At 47.4% G+C, this 7,528-nt stretch overlaps 1 pseudogene; it reads left to right on the top strand.

The window, feature by feature from the left end:
* LOC106001567 overlaps positions 1-6,013 on the top strand; it is a 32,423-nt pseudogene extending 26,410 nt beyond the window's left edge.
* Positions 6,014-7,528: the final 1,515 nt, after the last annotated feature.

Below are 7,528 nucleotides of genomic sequence, written 5' to 3'. Positions count from 1 at the left end.
TGGTGATGGAGGACCATGGTGATGGAGGATCATGATGATGGAGGACCATGATGATGGAGGACCATGGTGATGGAGGACCATGGTGATGGAGGACCATGATGATGGAGGACTATGGTGATGGAGGACCATGGTGATGGAGGACCATAAGGCTTCAGGGTACTTACTGGTTAAGGACAATATGTGATGGAGGAAAATCAGTAGCATATATAGAAAAATTGCCAAGCATGTGGACCTGTGAGTCCATAGAAACAACTGAATTTTATTTTAAATTTATAAATCAATGCCAAGACTTTTCATGGCAATTTTATTAAGCTATAGTTTACATACCACATGTTCTGCCTATTTAAGACAGATAAGTCAGTAGTGATCAATAGAGTTGTAAAGTTATCATTGCCATCTAATATCAGAATATTTTCATGACCCTAAAAAGAAACCTTATGCCCATTGCCTAAACACCAATTAGCAATCTACTTCCTTTCACTGCGTGTGTCACATTCTGGACCCTTCCTAGAAATGCAATCATGTGGTTTGTGGCCTTTTGTGCCTGGCTTCTTTCACTCAGCCTAATGTTGTTGAGGTCCATGTTGTAGTAGCATGCGTCAGCATATTATTCCCTTTCCCTAAATTATATTGCATTGTTAGAAGTAGCACATTTTGCTTGTTTATTAGTTCATTAGTTGCTGGGCATTAGGCTAATTTGCACTTTGGGTTATCATAAATAATTCTGCTACATGCATCTGTGTACAAGTTTTAATGTGGATGTAGGTTCTCATTTCATTTGGTGTTATATATAGAATTTAAATTTCTGGGTCATATGGAAACTACAGATTTAGCCTCTGAAAACTGCCATTTTGTTATTGCTGGCTTTTAAACAGGGTGTGACATGACCTTTTTATAGGTGTCTGGAATCAGGAGGGGCATGCTAGGGGATGGTTTGCTTCTTTTCTGCCTTGCCTGGAAATGTTCCTTTAGCTGAAAGATACAAATACCTAAGGCAGGTGCTGGCTCTTACTACCTCTGTGTAGTAGCACAATGAGGTTCCAGCCAGTGCACAAGGCTGAGGAAAATAACCACAACTGGAAAGGAAGAAGCAAAGCTGGCTCTATCAGCACACATGGCTATCTATGAGTAAAATGCGATGAGAGCTTCAAAACTCATTGCAATAAGTAAATGAAGCTAACAATTTTATAACACAAAAGGTTCTGATCTAAAAAGAATCTGTTATATCTTTACATATTTGCAATAAGCAACTTGAAATTTAAGTTAAAGCACAATGCTACTCGCAATAATAGGATAAAATGCAAAATACTTAATGTGATAAAAAATAATGAAAGCATGAAAACTAAAATATTGCTGAGAGAATTAAGACATTCTACATAAGTGGAGAAATATGCTCTGTTCATTGGTCAGAAGACTTTTCCAAAGAATTCTAGCTTCTTTCTACCTTTTCTCTCTCCTTCCCTTTCCTCCTTCCTTCCTTCTTTCTTGATCTCTCTCTCTCTCTCTTTCTTCCAGTAAAAATTGATAATAGAATTCCCATGGACACATAATACACTTAGGATAATAGAAGTAATTTCAAAACAAAATAATTGAGCACATATGGCCAATTTAGAGAGCTACCATGAGGTACATAACTAAAGCACTGACACTGATATCGTATAAATAGTTAGCCTAGACCTGTGAGTTCATAAATAAACACATATGGCCAATTGATTTTTTTTTGCAAAGTTGCAGAGGCATTCAGTCAAAGGTGGTCTTGTCAACTAGTAGTCCTGGAAAAACTGGATTTCAAAAAAGCACATCCATGATGATGTTATGAACATAAGTGAATTCAAATGCATCAAAGACTTAGCCATGAAAGCTAAGACTATATAACTCTTAGAACAAAACATGGGAGAGAAATCTGTGACAGTAATTAGGGAATGTCTTCAATGACACCTGAAAGATTGTTCACAAATGTGAAAGCAATGTATCAAATACAGCGATCATTGTCATAGTTTCTGATCTGTAAAACATACCCCAAAATGGAATGATGCACCACAAGTTGAGAGAATTATCTTTACAATGCTTTTGATAAAGGCTGGTGCATAAAATATATGCAGAATATACAACTCTTAAAACTCTGTCAAAATAAAACACAAAAACCCAATGAATCTAGACAAAGTATTTGAACAGATGTTTCACCGAAGAAGATAAACTAATGTCAAATGCATGAAAGAAAGGCTGAAATTAGAGTTGAGGCATGCCAGGGTGAGCCCCTGGAGCTAAGAAATAATACGGACACTTTGGAGAGCATTTTTTTTTAAATTCCTTAAAAAGTTAAACAACAATCTACCATAAGACCATATCAGAAGCGTCTAGTAGCCCATTTTGGTCCTGCAGCCCCTGGTGTGTGGCCTGAGACTGTAAAAGGAAATTTCCACGCAGTGCTCTTGAAACAAGTGAACGGGTCTTGTAGAGTAATGGTCCCTGAGGCGCTGGGCCAGGGCACCGGGCCGGGCCCAGGGTCCCGGTGGTTCTACCAGGAATTCACAAGCCTGCTCCTCTGGCCTCGAGCCTGCCAGGAGCAGATCCTCAGATCTTACTTCTAGGGGCTGTTATGGGCTTCTAGGGCTTAACGGGGCATGACATGGGAAAACACAGATGACCCCGGGGAAGGCTGCAGGGCTGTCACAAGCACATTAGCAGCTGTGGAGGGGGGCTTCACTCCCATCAGTCGGATGTGATGACACCAGGTGGTGGCCTCCGACAGAAGCACGCTCCGCTTCGATCTTACCCCGAGTTCGGCCCTAGAGGCTTCCACGTAGAGAGGGCCCCGTCCCTCAGACCAGCTCCATGGGGCACCTACGGGGATGATTCTGCCTGAGAACTCAGCCGTGCTTGGCTGTGAGTCTGTGTCCTGCTGTCCTGCTGAGCACTGCTTGTCTCTTTCTGGCCTGTTTACCCTCTGCCATCCGTGGAGACAGCCTGCGACCCCCTGGCCTTAAGTGTTGCTGCACAGACCATACAGGACCAGCAGGTCTTCCTCCTTCCGAATCTGGATCCACATGTCCTCCCTCACAAAACCTTGTTCCAGCACTGAGGGCCTGTGAGAGAGAGAAGAAAGAGAGAGGAGAGGAGAGAGAGAAAGGAGAGGAGAGAGAAGAGAGAGGAGAGGGAGAGAGAGAAGAAAGAGAGGAGAGGAGAGCGAGCGAGCATGCTATAGGGAAGGAAGGACGTTGGGACCAGTGGTTTTGCTTTGGTTATGGACTTGTCTCTTAGGGCCCAGGCCCACCGTCTCTGGGGCTAGTCACTATCCACAGGGGCATCTTCCATCCCTAGGAGACCTTGAGGCTGTCCTTCTTGATTGTAACCATTAACTAGCAACCCAGGCCTGCCACGGGGTCCCAGCCCAGCGAAGACATGGCAGACCTAAGTATCTCACAGGACCAACTGCTCCTGGCTCCCAAACTGACTTCAAGAAGCGATTTCCTCACTCAGGGCCAGGCGTGGCTGTCAGTGATGCATGGAGCGGGACGTGGACCCCCGGAGGATGGGCTGGCCCCTGCGGGCCTGTGCTGGTCACTGTCATTGTCCACCCAGATCTAAGAAAAGGCCTTGGCCCTGCTCCGTGCTGGTCACTGTCCTTCATGTGAGGTCCAGGGGCAGAGCCCTGGCAGAACGCTTCCAGAGCTGCCTCGTCGCCAGGGAGAAGATGGCCAATCCAGCAGGACAGTCATACATGGTCCCCAGCCATGGGGCAGTGGTCCCCATTCAGACAGGGGCTGGCCTGGGCTGTGCTGGGCAGGCAGGCTCTTTATACCCTAGGCCCCAGGCTTCAAGAGCTACAGGGTCTTATCTGTTGAGCATGGGGTCGGGCCACTGTCCTGTCATGGCCGGTTGAGGAGCAGCTCAAAGCCCGGGTGGTGTCTGCCTAGCCAAGCTTGCTTGAGTCTTGTTCCAGGAAAGCGTCTGAAGGGCCAAGGCCTGGGTGGGAAGGCCATGGGTGGACCACACGGACGAGGCTGTCATGTTCAGACCCACTTCCATCCTCAGAGGCCTCTTCCTGGGCCCCAGGGAGGATACACCCGACTGCCACTCCTTAGCTCCCCCTGCCGTGCTCAGGCTCACACCAAGGCGGTGCAGGTTTGTCAACAGCCAAACTAGCAAGTGGCGTGAGCTGCCACAACCTCCAAATCTTGGGCCATCAACATTGGTGATACCCCTCCTGGGGCTTGATTCGGGCTCCACAGCAACGCCCTGTGTGCTGTGTCCTGTGCTCTGTGTGCTGTGCTCTGTGTGCTCTGCTCTGTGTCCTGTGCTCTGTGTGGTGTGTGCTGTGTCCTGTGCTCTGTGTGCTGTGCTCTGTGTGGTGCTGTGCTCTGTGTCCTGTGCTCTGTGTTCTGTGCTCTGTGTGCTGTGCTCTGTGTCCTGTGCTCTGTGTTCTGTGCTCTGTGTGCTGTGCTCTGTGTTCTGTGTGTGCTGTGCTCTGTGTGCTGTGCTCTGTGTGCTGTGCTCTGTGTGCTGTGCTCTGTGTGCTGTGTGCTGTGCTGTGTGTGCTGTGCTCTGTGTTCTGTGTGCTGTGCTCTGTGTGCTGTGCTCTGTGTGCTGTGCTCTGTGTCCTGTGTGCTGTGTGTCCTGTGCGCTCTGTGTGCTGTGCTCTGTGTGCTGTGCTCTGTGTGCTGTGCTCTGTGTGCTGTGCTCTGTGTGCTGTGCTCTGTGTGCTGTGCTCTGTGTGCTGTGCTCTGTGTGCTGTGCTCTGTGTCCTGTGCTCTGTGTGGTGTGTGCTGTGTCCTGTGCTCTGTGTGGTGTGTGCTGTGTCCTGTGCCCTGTGTGGTGTGTGCTGTGTCCTGCGCCCTGTGTGGTGTGCACTGTGTCCTTTGCTCTGTGGGGTGTGTGCTGTGTCCTGCACACCGGAGCTCAGTGTGGACGAGGCCCAGGGCTCAGGCTTCAGTCTGACTCCTCCGCAGCACCCTGTGTGGTATATGCTGTGTCCTACCCCCTGTGCAGTGTAGTCTGTGGCCTGCACACCTGAGCTCAGTGTGGATGAGGGCCGGGGCTCAGGCTTCTGTAAGCTATAGCTTCTGCATCTAGACAGCGATAGATGTAGACAGTGCATGGCACATCATGGCCTTGAGTACTGGACAGGAATCCCCCATCAGCTAACGCTAGGGTAGAGGTTTTCTTGATTCAGTTGATGGGCAGCTTTCTCTGCCTGCCTTGATCCCATGAGATCATGTGAAACCATAAGAAGAGAGGAAGAAAAGGGGACTGAAGTTTGGAGTGGACAGAAAGGCCTGCAGTGTGTCCACAGGAGATGGAGATGTGCCAGCTGCAGCTGCGAGGTGGGAGAGGTCTAGAGTATGAACGGACGTCCTACCTCTGAAATCACCTTTCGGTACAAGGCCTGGGCAGTGAGGTGCCATCAGTCTTCCTCTTCAGCAATGGTTTGATGGATTGTGATGGATTGTGTCCAGGGCATTCCTGTACTACAGCGGCATGCTATGGCGGCCTGTACCTTGTGAGCAAACTGCCCAGAGTCTTCACCACACTGTGTACCTAGATGAGGGTCCCTGCTATCACCTTGGCTCTTTGGAAGAGACAGAACAACACACATTGTCCAGGGACTAACTGGAGATGAGATTCCAGCCTGGTGCCCACGTGACCCACTTTGTCACTAGCTGGTTTGTTATGGTGAACATTCGGCCAGGGGGTCATCAAGAATCTCCTGGAAATGGAATGGCAGCAGGTGGACAAGCAGGGCTGGGTGTGGCCTTTGTGGCTGCCACTGCTGCTGCCTAGATGTATTTGGTTTCTGGATGCAGTGGACTCTGGAGTCTACAGATGGGACTCATCCACTATGGGGACTGTATAGCGTAACATCTAGCCCCTCCTTTCATGTTCTTTGGCATTCCTAGGTGGCTATCAGGAGAAACTCATTTTCATGGTGGAGAGCAAAAGTAGCCAGGGCAATAACCTCTTCCAGGACAAGGGAGACCTGGGACCAGGAACCTTCTCCCGGGTTGTGCAGTTGGTGACCTCACGCCCTAGCTTCCTGAGTGGTCATTTTATATGATCAGAGACACATAGGCATTACACCTTTGCGTTCCTTTGGTCCCACTGTGTATGAGAGCCTAGAGTCCTGTGTAATTTATTATGTAATTTATTATTAGATCTAGCTTCTGCATGTAAGAGAGAAGATGCACCATTTATGCCTCTGAGCATGGCTTACCTCACTTAACATGATTTATTCTAGATCTGTCAATTTCCCTGCAAATGGCTATGTAAAATTCTATTGTATATATGTGCCACCTTTTTAAAAATTCACTCATCTATTGTAGGGCATCTGGGCTGTTTCCATAACTTGGCTATTGTGAAGAGTGCAGCAGTGAACATCGATGTGTGGGTGTCTTTGCTGTGAAGAGTGCAGCAGTGAACATGGATGTGCAGGCGTCTTTGCTGTGAAGAGTGCAGCAGTGAACATGGATGTGCAGGCGTCTTTGCTGTGTCCTGACCTATAATGCTCTGAGTAGATGCCCAGGACTGGTGTGCTGAGTTGTAGGGAGAACCTATGTTTAGTTTTTTGAGGAACCTCCAGATGCTGTCCAGAGTGGTTGTACTAGTCACATTCCCACCAACCGTGCAATAGGGTTCCTTTCCCCTCACATCCCCACCAGCATTTGTTATTGTTCAAATTCATGATGTTGGCCAATCTAACTGGGGTAAAATAGAATCTCAGGGTGGTTTTGATTAGCATTTCCTTATGGCTAGGGATGATAAGCATTTCCTCATGTGTTTGCCATTCTTACTTCTTCTGAGAAGTCTCTCCTTAGCTCCTTTGTCCATCTAGTGACTGGTTTATTAGCTTTGGAAGGGTTACTTTCTTGAGCAACTTGTATATATTGGATATTAGGCCTTTGTTGGATATATTGCTGGTAAAGTTCTTCTCCCAGTCTGTTGGCTGTCTTTCTAGTTTAGTAATCATGTCTTTTTTTGTGCAGAAATTTTTTATTTTGATTTAATCCCATTTGTCAAGTCTCTCTCCTATCTGTTGTGCCCCTGGAGCTCTTTTCAAAAGGTTTTTTGCCTATTCCTGTAAGCTCTAATGTTTCTCATCTTACAATAGTTTCAAAGCTCCAGGTCTGATGCTGAGGTCTTAGATCCGCGTTGAGTTGATATTGATGCATGGTGACAAACTGGGTCCCACTTTTAGTTTTCTGCATGTAGATGCCCAGTTTTCTCAACAGCAATTATTGAAGAGGCTATCTTTTTTCTACCATCTGTTTTTGGCTACCTTATCAACTATCAGGTAACTGTGTCTGGTTGTCTAGTCTTGGCAGATGTTTGTGATGCTTATTTGTGTTTGGGCAGACAACCTAGGTGCTGAGGTCCTAGCTGGAGGACAGAAGACCACTCCCTTTGCTTTTCTCCACACTCCAGTCTCATGGAAGCTGCCTCCTCCAAGAGGGTTTTCCATGATCTGACTAAGAGTCGAGGTGTCTATAGGAGTACATGGAAGATAAGAAATAGCTTTCATCACAGGCAAATG

The sequence above is a fragment of the Dipodomys ordii genome, unplaced genomic scaffold (genome assembly GCF_000151885.1).
Source record: "Dipodomys ordii isolate 6190 unplaced genomic scaffold, Dord_2.0 Scaffold320, whole genome shotgun sequence".
Taxonomy (NCBI): domain Eukaryota; kingdom Metazoa; phylum Chordata; class Mammalia; order Rodentia; family Heteromyidae; genus Dipodomys; species Dipodomys ordii.
The sequence above is the reverse complement of the archived record's forward strand: the minus strand, read 5'-3'. Positions and strand labels throughout refer to the sequence as shown.